The sequence below is a fragment of the Cherax quadricarinatus genome, chromosome 32 (genome assembly GCF_038502225.1).
Source record: "Cherax quadricarinatus isolate ZL_2023a chromosome 32, ASM3850222v1, whole genome shotgun sequence".
NCBI classification, from domain to species: Eukaryota; Metazoa; Arthropoda; class Malacostraca; order Decapoda; family Parastacidae; genus Cherax; species Cherax quadricarinatus.
Genome location: NC_091323.1, coordinates 23,937,722 through 23,954,952, shown reverse-complemented (window position 1 = coordinate 23,954,952; position 17,231 = coordinate 23,937,722).

Genomic DNA, 17,231 nt, shown 5'->3' with positions numbered 1-17,231 from the left:
AATGATTCAAAACCACTTGTTTTGTGGTTATGTTTATATATATATATATATATATATATATATATATATATATATATATATATATATATATATATATATATATATATATATATATATATATATTCATATGCCCTTCACAGCCGTGAAGGGCATATGAATTAATGTTACCCTGAACTCTACTTGAGTTGAGAAAATACGCCAAAAGAAATTAAGGGCAATAACCTTATCTTTGAAAGTTTACAACGAAGAACAGGTTTGTGAAGAATGCACATAATCATCTTGGTCGTCCATGCTCACAGCATCATATCGACACACAGATCTACTTCTGCATTGTCATCAAGACGATCCAATTCGGCAGCTGCCATTCGTCAGTGTCAAGATTGTTCCGGTATACATTTATAGCATAAAAAATTGCAATATTGCAGTTGTCACTTCTACGAGACACTTTAAAGATAAAAAGATAATTCAACTACGAAATGTAGAAAAAAGCCAATGTCCTAAAAACATAAGATAATATGAATGTTAAAACCATATACACAACCGAAGGAAGTAATTAAAGTGGATATGTAATGTAATATAATTTCAAGATTTAACAGGGAGAAGCAATTTTGCCATCATTCCTTGCGTGAAATTCGAAGTTTGCGTAAGTTTAAGCTGGTTGAGCAGCAGTCGGGGCTATCCACACAATTCGTGTATTCACTCATAGGTTGAGTCGATACAGCTCTGGATTAACATTGCAAGGGCAGTGGACAGTAGATAGGTAACCAGTATATTCATGGCTGCCAAAACACAGACATTATGGCTGCCAGAACACAGACATCATGGCTGCCAAGAAACAGACATGGCTGCCAGGACACAGACATCATAGCGCTAGGACACAGACAAGCAAGACAAATCACGGGAGTTGCTTTGTCCTGCATTGTTAAGATCACATGTCTGCGATTGCATTGCTTGCACACACACACACACACACACACTGATCGCTACCTAGTAGCGATCAGTGAAAAGGCGGGGCCAGGAGCTTGGACTCGACCCCTGCAACCTCAACTAGGTGAGTACAACTAGGTGAGTACACACACACACACACACACACACACACACACACACACACACACACACATATTTATATATATATATATATATATATATATATATATATATATATATATATATATATATATATATATATATATATATATATATATATATATCATTGTGTTTGTTTATTATTAAACTATTGTAAACTTTTTTTTTTTCAACAAGTTGGTCGTCTCCCACCGAGGCAGGGTGACCCAAAAAAGAAAGAAAATCCCCAAAAAGAAAATACTTTCATCATCATTCAACACTTTCACCACACTCACACATTATCACTGCTTTTGCAGAGGTGCTCAGAATACAACAGCTTAGAAGCATATACGTATAAAGATACACAACATATCCCTCCAAACTGCCAATATCCCAAACCCCTCCTTTAAAGTGCAGGCATTGTACTTCCCATTTCCAGGACTCAAGTCCGACTATATGAAAATAACCGGTTTCCCTGAATCCCTTCACTAAATATTACCCTGCTCACACTCCAACAGATCGTCAGGTCCCAAGTATCATTCGTCTCCATTCACTCCTATCTAACACGCTCATGCACGCTTGCTGGAAGTCCAAACTTATTTAAAAATATTTAGTTGGATTAGGCTATATTAAATTGCGCTTGTTATAATAAGGTTAGGTAAGTTTTCGAAGGTTCTCTTGGTACAAAATTATTAATTTTTACAATAACATAAATGAAAAAAAACATATCTTTAAAGGTATAAGAGAAAATTTTAGAAATGACTTAATTTTAAACGAGTTCTTGCTAATTGATCAATTTTAACCCTCTCTCCCTCTCTCTCTCTCTCTCTCTCTCTCTCTCTCTCTCTCTCTCTCTCTCTCTCTCTCTCTCTCTCTCTCTCTCTCTCTCTCTCTCTCTCTCTCTCTCTCTCTCTGTATATATATATATATATATATATATATATATATATATATATATATATATATACACATTCCTGGGGTTAAATTTATCGGTACAAACATTTTACATAAACATAATTACATTGCTGAGTTTTACAAAAGTGTACAAGCATGAATTAACCAATAATAACTCGAGCAAGATATTATAGGTTTAATTTCATCATGACCTAGTTGGTTTATATCTCATATATCTCAAAAATATATACATATTGTTAGCTATAGTCTCAGTTAGCTGTGCTAAGAATGCATCATACTCAACCTTAAATTCCAATGTGTTTCAAGATAATTTGGTTTCCAAAACCATTTTGTTTTTGGCTGAACCTGGAGTTTTGTGGTATATTATTTTTTTAGCAGAACTTGCTTAACCAGTTGTCCACAATGACAATGGAGTGGGTGTCACCATGTCACCCTTCAGGAATTTGAAAAATCAAAAATAGCTGCCAAAGCGACCACTGACTATCACCTGCGAATTCATAAAGATGCACGAGACACATGCCATTGTCAACTGGGTGTTCGTGGTTTGGTAGATTGAATCCTCAGATCACACATTGGAGGGTCCGGGATCAATCCCCCGGCATGGGTGAAACATTGCCCATCTTTCCTTACACCTGTTGCCCTTGTTTACCGAGCAGTAAGTAGGCACCAGGGTGCTAGCCGATTGTTGTGGGTAGCATCCTGGGGGACACGATTAACCAAGGTTGCCCGAAATGCTCCGCGTAATCAGTGAATTTCTGCATAGTATGATAATACTATCAGGTAGGTCTGTAGCAGTTATGTCGTGTACTTGTAAAGATTATCATCGTTGTCATCACTATTTCACATTCATGTTTTTAAGGTTAGGGATTTTGTGTTCGAATCATGAGTAGATGAGTCAGTATAAGAGAATATAAGAAAACTACTGGGTTAATTGTGATTTTGTAAATATCTATTCATGTACACGAGAGCACGTTTCAGTCTATAAAAGCCGACCTGAAGCACCCTCTTCATAGTTGCAACAGGACCAATATATATAATACCAGGCACAAAAATTTCTGTGGCATTCCCCGAATGCGGCTAAATCTCTTCAAAAGATTCAGTGTACATACAAAGATTTAAAATCTGGAACTCTGCCGGAAATCTCCAGAACCACAGTCTCAACAAGCATTTTTAAAACTACCGTTAAAAACACATTCTCTCCTTAACATATCCCAACATCAGCTAAATATGTGAAAACTACATATCCATATTCTCAGTGTCACGAACATATGTAAAACAGTATAATCTATTCTCAATATCTGTAATCCTTCCAAACATGAAAACATTGATTGTGAATTAAACTTGAATATCCTATTAGCATGAGGTAATAGGATATTCAATTCTCTTGTATTCATTGGAACTCCTAAATTTATATTTACATTCACCTAAGAGACTGTATGTTCAAAATTACTCAAATTTTCAATGCCTTATTTTTTTTTCATATTCGCCGGTACTCTCCCGCCCGGGTCTTTTCCAAGTAGTGGTGACCCTGCCTTGGCTCCCTATCTGGGGAGTATCTCGAGACCTAAGTCTCCCATGGGAGGAGGTACAAGTACCCCCTCATCTTTGGGACCAAGTGTTCCCAGGCCTAGCCACAGTCCCCGCCCTCACGGGGCTCGTAGGGAGAAGCTAGGCCTCTGGTCTGCCATCTGCCCCGCCCCAAAGGGGCTCGTGAGGATGGCAGTCTTATGAGCTGCAGGTGATAGCAAGCTCAATGCCTTATTAATCTTAAATTAGTCTAAGTTTGCCCGAAATGCTCTACATATTAAGGGGTTTCCTCTATGCTCACCTTAATTAATGTCGTTCACCTATGTACAAATATTGTATCATGCTAAAATAAATTATTGTTATTATTATTATTGTTATTATTATTATTATTATTATTATTATTATTATTATTATTATTATTATTATTATTATTATTATTATTATTATATTATTATAGGCTGCATGTGCCCAGCTCAGTTTACACCTACTATAGAGACCCCGTGATATGTTTCATTTTCTTTTATTGCACTGCCTCTGTTGAGGTCTAACTACGGCATTCGCACCCTCAAGGGAAGTTAAGTAAAATTAGATAAGATTTTGTTGGGATTTTTAAAACCGGAGGGTTAGCAACCCAGGATAACCCAAGAAAGTCAATGCGTTATCGAGGATTATCTGTCTTATTTCCGTTGGGGTCCTTCAGTCTTGTCCCCCAGGATGTGACCCACACCAATCGATTAACACCCAGGTACTGCTTCCTAGGTGAATAAGGACAGCAGGTGTAAGTAAACACGCCCAATGTTTCCACCAGGCTGGGGATTGGACCACGGACACTCAGTGCGAGGCCAGGAGAACCCAGTAACGTCAGTGTGTCATCGGGGACTGTCTGTACACTGCAAGTTTATTTAGGTACAGCACACTTAAGTACATAACCCAAAATAGTCGGACAAACTGACTTTCAGTTGGGGTTCTTGTAATATTTTATTATTAGCAGCCTAGCTGTTAGATACAGTAGAAATCATTCATTATTACCTAAAAAAAAAATAAACAACTCTACGTAAAATTCAGTTAATTAGAATAAATTAAACTGAGTAATATTCATGAAAATTAAATAGAGAAAATAAGCTTAATATGATAGGCACACGACTGTTAATTATGCAAGAAATAACTTTCCTCTCTGTATCTTCATTTATCTGGAACCTCCCCTCAGGGAAGGTTCCTTGACGCTGGTGAGGGTTTCTTGATCTAAGGAATTGGATCTGTGCTGCGGTTCCTTAAATTGAGGCTGAATACCTTCTATCCCCCCAGATGCGTTGTATAATCCTACGGGTTTAGTGCTCCTCCATGATTATAATAATCGTCTGGAACCTTTTAGCTTTCTTCCAAAATGATTCATGCTACAACTGCCCTTGATATGGTCAGGCAGTCCGACTCATTTCTTTTATAAGTAAGTTTATTTAGGTTCGGTACACATAAATACAGTTACACAAATTATTAGATAGGAGCGAGTTGAAGCAAATGGTTTTTATGGCTTGACGTGCTGTTGGAGTGTGAAGAAAGTAACATTCATGTAGGGATTCAGGGAAACCAGTTAGCCAGATTTGAGTCCTGGAGGTGGGAAGCAGAGTGCCTGTGCGCTGAAGAAAGGCCACGTGGAGAGACGTTGCAGTTTTTGAACTGTAGTGTAGGCACGCCTCTGGCAGGACAGTGATGAAATGAGTGATGATGAAAATGTTTCTTCTTTTTCGGGTCACTATCTCTGTGGGAAACGGCCTATGCTTCAATAAAAAAATCTATATATATGTGGAAAATACTGTATATTTTCCGAAAATACAGTGTTTTTTGTATGTAAATTGATGGAATATATTGTAGGTAATAAAAATTAATTTGTAAATAAATAAAGAACCAGCGAAATGGGTGAGCGTCGCTGTGGGAGAGTCGCCATGTTTTGAATTGACCAAGACAAACGTTAGTGAAAATCGAAAGAATTTTCGTCGCTCTAGAGGTTATTTTGGGTTTAAAATCTCTCAAATAGGAGCCGAAATTGTTGGAATTGCAGTCCTGCAGAATATGAGAATTAGGCGACTGGACAGGACTCCGTAATTAGATGGAAACAGGATATTACCACAGCTGAGTCGATGTCTATTTATGTTGAAATTCTGGCCAGTATTTTCTTCATATTTTAGGCAGGGGGTTTTGTGTATGACACATCGTAATCTCCAGACTAATTGGTGAGTGGTATTAAGATAAATTCTCCTTCAATGTATATGTATTCATTTTTTAAATGTAATATACAGTCCACATATTTATAATGTTTTACCAGAATTCCTGGTGATGTATATTTCATTTGAAATTAATATAGGTCCAGAGTGACTTGTGGAGATATAGATTGTAGTAGGTATCGAAGGGGGACATTTTTTGCGGCCTAAGTGTCCTAAAAATTCCTACTTGTCTTTGTAACTTTGATAAAGAATAATTATCTTTGTTACCATTTACTGGAATGTATCTAATGAGATTCATCGAAGTAAATTTAATTTTCCACAATATAATTAGATTTTATAGTTCTTTAACTTGCTTTTGATTATAGGTTGTTGTTTCAAGGCTAGTAACGTAGTATTTACAAAGATTGTGTTTGAATATATTAAGTTTAATTTGGCTATTAGATTATCATTGTTTGGTTTCAGGAATATACACTTTATTCATATTATTAACCCAGGATAACCCAAGAAAGCCAAAAATTGTGGCTTATATTTCCTCTAGGATCCTTTGATCCTCTTTCCCATTATGTGACCCACAAAAATCGGCTAACACTTAGGTACCTGGTAGAATAAAGACAATTATTGTAAAGAAGCTTTTATTTATCACCTCATCCCCAGGGCTTGTATCGCCCACTGGGGGGCTCAATCAGTTGCTTCTAGGTAACGTCCCCGGTGAGTGAAACCTTGTTTTCAGTATTAGGTTCTTTGTTGTAAGTTTCTTTCTAATGTCATGTGTTAACTTCCAGCCACTATTCCTGAGAACTTACGAACTTATTCACCCCAAGGTGAACAAGGACAACAGATGCACGGAAATATGCTCAATGTTTCCACTCGTTCACCCCTCTAGGAAGGTTCCTTGAAGTTGGTGAGGGACTCTTCATCTAGAGAATTGGATCTGTGCTCCAGTTCCCTGAATTAAGCCTGAATATTTCCACATCTTCCCACAGGTGCTGCATAATCCTACGGGTTTAGCGCTCACCTTGATAATAATAATTCCACTCGTTGTAGGATCGAGCCCGGGTTCTTCAGTTGGAGATGAAGGCGCTGCTACTGAACCACGATGTTTTATACATATGGCGCAAGAATTTTACTAAAACATAGCACTTAAAATTTTTAATGATAGACATACAACATTTAAAAAAAATTGTAGCACTGAGTGACCCATACGGGTTTAGCGTTTATTTGTAATATATAATTGGTTTGTGTTTCCCACAGGAATGAAGCTCGAGTTTTTCGTATTGTTACAATAAAATTCATTTAGTAGTTATTTTACCCTTGTTGACTACATAGATGATTTACTAAGGCGGCAGGATCCTCGTCCTCTGCTGTCCTTCCATAGATCTCTGTATCGTCCACATGTTAGAGACTGTGATTAGAAATGTTTTCACTTAGTGTCACTGAAATTTGTAACAAGAGGTTAGTCCCAAAATTAAAAGTTGTCTCTCGAAATATTAACCCTTGATGATTAATATCCCAGGATAATCCAAGAAAACCAAACAGAGTTGCCATACGTCCTTCCCAGGGATGAGACCGACAGCAACCCATTACTTCTGGGTATGTATTTAATACTTGATGGAAAGATGAAAAGAGATTTGCCCAATCATCTCGTTCCGTCTGGGACTGAATCCGGGTTTCTGCTGTTGTGAGTCGAGATCTCTCCCGCTGACCTACGAAGTACTATGAGGTTCTCAGCTCATAACGTAAATCTTTCACTTTATATTTCGTTATGTTTAAATATATGACTTGATCTTCTTATCAGTGTGCCATGCAAATGTTTTTCTTTCTCTTGAAAACTCATCATTTTACATGGTTAAAATAGTAACGAATGCTTCGTTTTCATAGTCCTGTTCTACTGTGTGGCCAAGTTTGTCTTTGGTGTGATCGTTGACGGGGCTCATGGGACTGAAGCATCTACTACCTATCCCTGTTTTCAAGTAATGGCTAATTTTTACTGTATTATGTTGATAGTGACCAAGAAAGCACAATAGCTGTTTAAGAAATTTTACATAAATACTGAAAAATAAGATTATAAAAACAAGTTCTTTATGAGTTCACCTCATAAAAGATTAAGCAGGCAGTTACCACGACATAGAAGTACAGGGCAAACTGTTGTAATGCATAATGATGTACGGTCAATACTGGGCTATATATAACCCAAAGTTTTAAAGAGGGTGGACCCGTAAGCCAACGGAACACCTCATTCAAATGACCAAAAATTCCAGAGGCGGGTTATTATATGACTAAGACCCGCGTCAGGAAACATTTGTCCTGTTTCCTGACGAACCTTACCTAACCTAACCTAACCTAACCTAACCTAACCTAACACTGGGCTGCATTAAGGTTCAAGGTTCGCTGTGTTCTACCAGACTTTTCCAGTTATGACTTTCAATTTCGTACATTTTCTCACGTTCAGAATATTAATATTGTTTTTAAAAATTTATTTTCAGTTAAGTTTTAGGTTAACAAACATTACTTGATTTTTTGTACAATTATCTAACAATAACAAAATTAAAAAAAAAAATGAATGGCTTACGTTTGGCAGCGCAGGGCGTATCGTGAGATGGCAAGCGTTCATTTTCTCTCGCAAGTTAAAAAAAGATTGGAGATGGGTTGTTGTTCCGGTACTGTTTCTTATATAAATGACGCGAATTAATGAATAAAAATATTACACGTTTGACACTGACGTAAAAATTTTTTAATATGTTATGAAAGGTAAATGACCATAAACTTACAGGGAAGCCTTGGATAAATTGAGCACATATAGTAGAATTTTTGTTACAGATTTCACTTTAGAAAATAATCGTGTGATGGAGATGGCAGAAAACTGCAAGTTGTAATGAAATTGTAAGAACATTTGAGAGAGAGAGAGAGAGAAAGCTATTGAGGTGATACTAAGGTAAAAACCAGATTACATAAATATAATTGCTAAAGAGTCATGTGCAACAATATTAGGATGATCCTTGAATAAATGGACGAAAATATGCTAAATAAACTGTTTAGAGCGCATGCTAGAGCCAAGCTGAAATAGCCTGTGGTTGTATGGAACTCATATTTAAAGAAACATATATAAACAAAATACATAAACTTAGAGACAAGCAGCAATTTTTTTTCTTAGTTAAGAAATATGAGCATTGAAGAAAGGATGAAAACACTAAAAAAATACTGCCTCACCTTAAAACACAAAAAAAGTGATTAAAACTCAAATACAAATGTAAATCTAAATCTAAATAGAACTTGACAATAATGCAAATATATATTAGGGAAATGGACGCAGATGCAACTATTGTGATACATTACTGTGGCAACGTTTCGCTCTCCAGGAGCTTTGTCAAGCATCTGTGTCCATTTACCTAATACAAATACACGCAGAGCCATAGGAATGTACGGTCTTATATATTTAATACAATGATGCTACAGAAATGGGGAGCTGTATAGTCCTTGTGGCTTAGCGCTTCTTTTTGATTATAATAATAATAATACAGAAATGGGAATCATCAGTATGCTACGAATTCGGTTTTAGCGATTCACTTGATTATAATAGTAGTTATCAGGGCGATGATGTCGCTAAACCAAATAGAAAGTCCAGATAATTCATTTACTCTCTCTAAAAAAAAAAAACAGTAAATTCCAGTCCAAGATCCTGTTTTGTAAAGCTGGTAATACCACTTTCTGTAACACCTTTATTTGTGAAGAATTCCAAGACGAAGACGAGAACTGTCGGTGAGCAAGTTGTGTCCAGCTGTGGCTCAACAAATGACGGTTAAGCGCAGTCCCACCATAATTGAATGGATATTATAGGTAATAGGTAAAATTGGTCAATTAGCAAGAACTCATTTAAAATTAAGTCCTTTCTAAAATTTTGTCTTATACGTTTAAAGATATATTTTTTTTATTTATGTTAACATAAAAATTAATAATTTTGTACCAAAAGAACCTTAGAAACCTTACCTAACCTTGTAAAGTAAAAGGACACAAGTGCAACTAATGTGACATTTTATTGTGGCAACGTTTCGCTCTCCAGGAGCTTCGTCAAGCCGTTACAAACAATACAAGGACACAGAGGGTATATATAGGCTTAGAGTGAGGTGCAATGCTAGTAGTAGTAGTAGTGATATAAGTTGTAGTAGTAGTAGTGATACAGTATGGTAGAACAGTTAACTTGCACATGAATAAAAGAATATAAAATCTATTACTTGGGTAGCATAAAAATAATAGGTTAGACAAATATTCCTATTAGAGGTTGAATTAGAGAAGGCCTGTTTCGGTGTTCATCATATGTAATGTGCTCGTATAGCATTAGCAGGAGAGAATATGTGATGGCAGGGTTTACTGTTTTCAGGAAAATTCTAGCTAAGACTTGAGAGATGATGTATTAGAAACAGCGATTAGAGATGATTCAAGGCACTTACGTCTGCGGAAATTAGTTTCTTTGATCACTAATTGAGCGTCCCTGAATTTCATGAGATGATTGGTGGAATTTCGGTGTTGTACACAGGCGTTGCTCAAGTTATCGTTCCTACATGCGTAAATGTGTTCATTGAGGCGGGTGTCGAGGTTTCTTGCTGTTCCACAGGGTATAGTGTAAACCCCTGCGTTGACTGGTTCATGGTGCGTGGATTTTGTCCTGGTTAGATCCTTTATTGAAGTGCTGGAAGCGATGGCGACTCTAGTGTTAGCTTGCGAAAGTACTTTAGAAACGTTTAATGCAACCTTTTGTTACGAAGAATTATAACACACACACACACACACACACACACACACACACACACACACACACACACACACACACACACACACACACACACACACACACACACAAACCTGAGAGCAGCGTTCCGATACCTTAGTAAGGAATCGTTCAAGACACTGTACACCGTGTACGTCAGGCCCATACTGGAGTATGCAGCACCTGCTTGGAACCCGCACTTGATCAAGCACGTCAAGAAATTAGAGAAAGTACAAAGGTTTGCGACAAGGTTAGTTCCAGAGCTGAGGGGAATGTCTTATGAAGAAAGGTTAAGGGAAATCGGCCTGACGACACTGGAGGACAGGAGGGTCAGGGGAGACATGATAACGACATATAAAATACTATACCCTCGTCTGCTGCCCGTCTTTATCCACTGACGCCTATATAACCGCCAGTCTTCTTGCCTTTGCTCCAGATTCTCCTCCACCACGATGCTGTGAACACTAACTCCAAGGCTGAGGGACTGATTACCTCATCTTTTGTATATAGTTCTACTGTCTTCCTACTATGTCCTAGAATCTGTATTGATAAAGCCACTGGATGGCGAAACGTCTACAATAAAGATATCCAGATGTTGCACATGTGTCTTAACTTTCATATAAAATACTGCGCGGAATAGACGAAGTGTACAAAGACAGGATGTTCCAGGGAGGGGACACAGAAACAAGAGGTCACAATTGGAAGTTGAAGACTCAGATGAGTCAAAGGGATGTTAGGAAGTATTTTTTCAGTCACAGAGTTGTCAGGCAATGGAATAGCCTAGGAAGTGAGGTAGTGGAGGCGGGAACCATACATGGTTTTCAGACGAGGTTTGATAAAGCTCATGGAGCAGGGAGAGAGAGGACCCAGTAGCAACCAGTGAAGAGGCGGGGCCAGGAGCTAAGACTCGACCCCTGCAACCACAAATAGGTGAGTACACACACACACACACACACACACACACACACACACACACACGTACGTACATACGTTAAAAGAGAGCCCACATATTAACAATACAACACATACCACATGAAAAATTAAAATTAATAAAAGACTTTTCTCGTCGTGTAGACATTTAAGACAGAATACATATACAATAACACAAATAACCCGCACATAGAAGAGAGGAGCTTACGACGACGTATCGTTCCAGTCACGGTATTGTGCCTTTTTTTGTTAATTATATACAGTAACACTATCAATATTAGTAGTCAGAACTAAGCCAAATGACAGGATTGTAGATGATTGGTTCACAGAACCGACACATTGATAAATTAGACACATGTGAAACTCTTGGGTATCTTTATTAATAAAGATACCCAAGAGTTGCACATGTGTCTAATTTATCAAGTGACAAGATTAACATGGACATACATTTACTTCCTTTCAAGCATTATTTACAGAAGATGTAAGTGAGAGAAACTGGTAGATGTTTGGCCAAGCTTGCTTATGGTAGATAATTGCGAACTGGTGTTCGTATCAAATAATTCCACATAAACAGGTATTGTTAAATCAGACATTATTGCCTCAGCTCCAGACTTTAAGTTATGTGAAGAACAGTTTAGCATCAACACTATAATCCACGAAGTCACTAAAAAGATTGACAATAAGAGTTTTAAGGGGTTTTGAGAACTCTGAAAATCACTTCTCAAGTTCAATGAATCGAGGTCAGGTAACATTTCCTTGTAGTAAGATCAATGAAACAAGTCAGGTGTTACATCTTCATGGTGATAATTAACTCACATCTTGGTTATTCCAGCAGAAGATGTCATGTCATGTCATGTGGTGTGTTAATGTTGGCTTCTTCTCTTTGTTAAATATTGCTTTGCTGTCGTTTACTTTCACGCCCTTTTGAAGTTTTAAGGATATTGAAAAGATGGGTGATCCAGAGCCAGTGACATCATACTGGTGATTAGTTCTCTCCAGCATGCACTGACCCACCAGAGATATTAGAATGCCAGAGGAAACTCGAACTATTCGTCTTAAGACAAAGTACCCAAGACTATCCACACCAGGCCATTTTCATTATCAAGGTGCGTAGGCTCGAGCCTCTGGCTCGAAATAAATGTGTGTGTGTGTGTGTGTGTGTGTGTGTGTGTGTGTATATATATATATATATATATATATATATATATATATATATATATATATATATATATATATATATATATATATATATATATATATATATATATATATATATATATATATATATATATATATATATATTATATATATATATATATATATATATATATATATATATATATATATATATATATATATATATATATATATATATATATATACATATATATATATATATATACATATATATATATATATATATATACATATATATATATATATATATATATATATATATATATATATATATATATATATATATATATATATATATATATATATATATATATATATATATATATATATGTCGTGCCGAATAGATAAAACTTGCGATTTGGCTTAAATAACAACGCTCTTCTTGCCGAATAAGGCAAGCGAAAATTTGTGTATGCAATAATTTCGCAAAAATCATTCTGAACTTAACGAAAAGTATATATTTCATTGTTTATTATTAAATTACTGTAAACTTATCTAAAATATATGTAGTAGGATTAGGCTAAATTAAATTGCGCTTGTTATAATAAGGTTAAGTAAATTTTCTAAGGTGCTTTTGGCAGAAAATTATCAGTTTTTATATTAATTTAAATGAAAAAATATATCTTTAAACGTATAAGAGAAAATTTTAAAAAAGGATTTAATTTTAATGAGTTTTTACTAATTGACCAGTTTTACCTATATGAACTGTATAGGCATGTGAGTCAACAGATAGAGAGGCGTATATAGACAGGTGTTGGGTGTATGTGTTTATATAGAGAAAGTGCGTGTGAGGGGGGGGGGTTAGGGAGAGGCGTTGGCACTAATGCAAGTCATACTTACTGTTACCCCCTCACCACACTTCCGGTTTGACCAGTAAAGCTTAGGGAGAGAGAAGCAGTCTACTAGTTTTTATCTCTGATCAGCGCACTTTTCCTTGTGGAATCTATAATTATTTTTTCTGTTCGGCAAATAGTTTTCTTTTGTTAACTCCTCAGAGAAGGTTCCCTGACCCTCCAAGTGTATGTTGATGCATAAATAACCTGTCATTAAACGAAGTGAAATCTGTTGATAATTTATTTACAGTTCCAGATTCATAGGCTGAACCATTTAGATCTCTATAGGTAAAATTTCCAAGTACAATAACTTTATCTTTTCATTGTCACTTTTTACCACTAGTTCTCTAAGGACATTATGTAAGCTCTCATTTATCCTCACAAAATGTGATGTAATGATTTGGAAAACTGACAGGTTGAAGAATTAGACACTTGTGCAACATTTGGAAATATTTATTGAGGAAACGTTTCGCCAGCCAGTGCCTTCTTCAGTCCAAAACAGAGAAAATGAGGTAATCAGTCCCTCAGCCTGGAGTTGATGTGTTCAGTCCATCAATCTTGAGAAAAGTACAGCATATGCTGTACTGTAAATTTATTGCTGTAAGAGTTTCTTATCTTTATTTCGTACTCTTATTCCTAAAATATCAACGTGTTCAGTATTTTGGATTTCAGTTTCCATAGCTTGAAGGGACTTTTGCCAATTTTGCCAGTTTTCCTCCTTCCCAACTCTGTCTGTTTTCCCCAATCAGTAATTTCTGCCATATATAACCTCCTTTAATATATGCTTTTCCAGTTTTATTTCAGTTAGATAACCTGTATCTGGTTTCTTTTTGAGATTATTCCATCTATATTACTGTAGTGTGTAAATATTCAGAAATGCATTATTCTCACAGTTACCCCTTTCCCCATTCATTTTAACAGGATTTTCGTGTATCCTGTGGTCGCTTCTTTGAAAAAAACATTTGATGGGCGTGTATGGTCTGCTACTCTGTAAAAAAAATCTTTATTTTTAGGCTCTTTCAACCTCTTAGTAGTGTTTATTAAACATATCATTTTCACCCTATCTTCCTTTGAAAGAACTTGTTTAATTTGTATATCCTTATAACCTTTCAGGTTTTTGATGTCTTTAGCTTTCTTTTTTAATTTCTTCTTTATGCTTAATCTGTGTATAGGTTATTTTCAGTGGCCTATGCTTGTCTATCATATTGTCTAATACGCCTGTATGTTCTTGAATACCGAAAACTATAATGTATTATGTCGTCTCATTTATGTGTTCTTCCTATTTGATTCTTTATATTCGTAGGTTTATTTGCTTTTCAAGACAACCACAAACATAATTGTTTTATCTCTACTAACAGCGTCCCTCAATAGCCTAGAGTAATTTGCAAATCTCCTATTAATTTTTTTTAACTAGCAGTGAATAGTCAGTACCACCAGTTGTTCACTATTTTATTTTTTCTAGCTAATTTTGAAAACCTATATTTAATCTTTGATTTATATTCTTCTAGACATTTCATCTTCTTCTCCTCTCAAGGAAGGTTCCTTGATGCTTGTGAGGGGCTCTTGATCTAGGGAATTGGATCTGTGCTCCAGTTCCCTGAATTAAACCTGAATGCCTTCCACATCCCCCCACAGGTGCTGTATATTCCTACGGGTTCAGTGCTTCCCCTTTGATTATAATAATAATAATAATAATAATTCATCTTCTTCTCTAAGCTTTTGTTGACATTTTCAGAAACATCTTGTGTTCGATGCACCTTCTGTTCTAATTCTGTCTTAGGCTTAGTTATTTTTGCAAAACTGTCTTCTAATTTAGTTGTATGCTACTAAACCTTTATTTTTTTTTAGAGAATTCCTGATCTATCAGCTCTTCTTAATTATCTTAGTTTGGTCACCTAATATCTTCTGCATTTGCTGGAAGGAAGCCTTTAAAACTTTTATTTCATTTATTAAAGTTCATTTTCCTTATTTAATTTCTCTATTAATCCTTCTTGCCCTACCTAATTATGTTCAGTTATAGTCATTCTCTCCATTCATCCACTAGTTTCTTTGTCTGCAGGTGTATAACTATTGCTGTGGTTAGACTATGTACCCTCCGCCATATTGTCAATAAAAGCACCGCTCAACTGTGATGCTGCTGTGTTTCTTAATATGTTAAATACGTTATCCTTACCCCAGAAAGTGTTCCATATTAATAATTTCCTTCCATTTAGCGGGTCACCAGTCACATAAAACTCTCTGATCCCTACAGTACAAAACGTTCATTTTTTTTTTTAGCAGGATGAGGCGGCTGAGTTCTCTTCTCGGCGTCGTGTACTCACCTATTGTGTGTGTGTGTTTTTGTGCGCTCATAATATTACAAGAAATAAATGAACAAAAACATTAGCAAGGAGTGCCGTATTTGTAATCAAAAGTCGCAGTAAACATTGTAAACTTGAAACTGTGAACTTGAAAACTAGAGATTTGTGAATTTCAGAAAAACGGCAGTAAGTCCATTAAGCAAATTTAAAATATCAAAGGAGTAAATTATCAATGAATATTTTTTTCCCAAGGATTACAAACTTGAAGGTTGTCAGTGGCGATGACTATCAGGCCAAGGAGCCAAGATCAGTAAACTGGACGAGAAGAGAACGAGTTCATAATAACTTTTTTACTTACGCTTTCACCCTGGTCCAAAAACCTGCAGTAAAAGGGAAAGTAGTCCGGTATTCTGTTTTTGTATGTGTATCGGCCGTCTCACCTCTCCTCTCGTCATAGAGAGCCTGAATGACCAGGCTTTCCCTAAAGTGCCTAAGGCTAAATTATATGATAAAGACAATGTACACTGTACAGTGTTCTTCAATCTAGCAATATCACACTCGTCACTATGTAACAAAAATCACTCTAAAAACCCACCAAAAGTGGTCAGGCCATTTAAACTTTCTCACCTCTCTCTTTCTCTCTTCTCACATCCTTTTTTGCAGTTTCTTCCTGCCCTAATTCTTTCCTTCCCCATTCTTTCCATTGATCTTATGCATTGGAAAAACAAGGTGTGGTTCATGCAATCCGATTGTGCTTCATTCCTTTATGAGTTTATGGCACCAATATATCGTACTAATGTGTGTAATTGCCTACCTATTTGTAAATAATGGAGCAATGCTATGTTTGTGGTGTATCTTTAGTATATATATATATATATATATATATATATATATATATATATATATATATATATATATATATATATATATATATATATATATATATATATATATATATATATATATATATGGAGACATGAACCGTGGTGATGCTTGTATCAGGCCTAATACTGTTATCACTCAGCATGAAAGTTACAGGTAGGATGAGTTTACAAACCACTCTTTGTAAGCTCTGTGGCTGGGTGATAACAGCGATGGGCCTGCTACATGCTAGTGCCACGGTTCGAATACCCGTCCATTCTTATTTATTCATTGACAGCCGTTTGTTTATTGATTGAGAAAGGATTATTGTGCAAAGTCCAAATTAGAATATTCATTATTATCATTCAGTAACATGTTATATAACAAAACTATCATAGCTTATATGTAAACAAAATTGTATAAAAGTTTAGACATCACTATATAATACAACATAAAGACAAACTTCAACAATTTCTTAGTATCTAGACATTTAGTTGTACAGTCAGATGAAAAATAAGTTTTCCGGTTGACAAAAATTGGACGGCGGTGAACATTTACAAGCACTCTGTTGGTAACTACCGTGAAGGTACACAGCTGGTGCAGCAATACCAGCAGGTGGAGG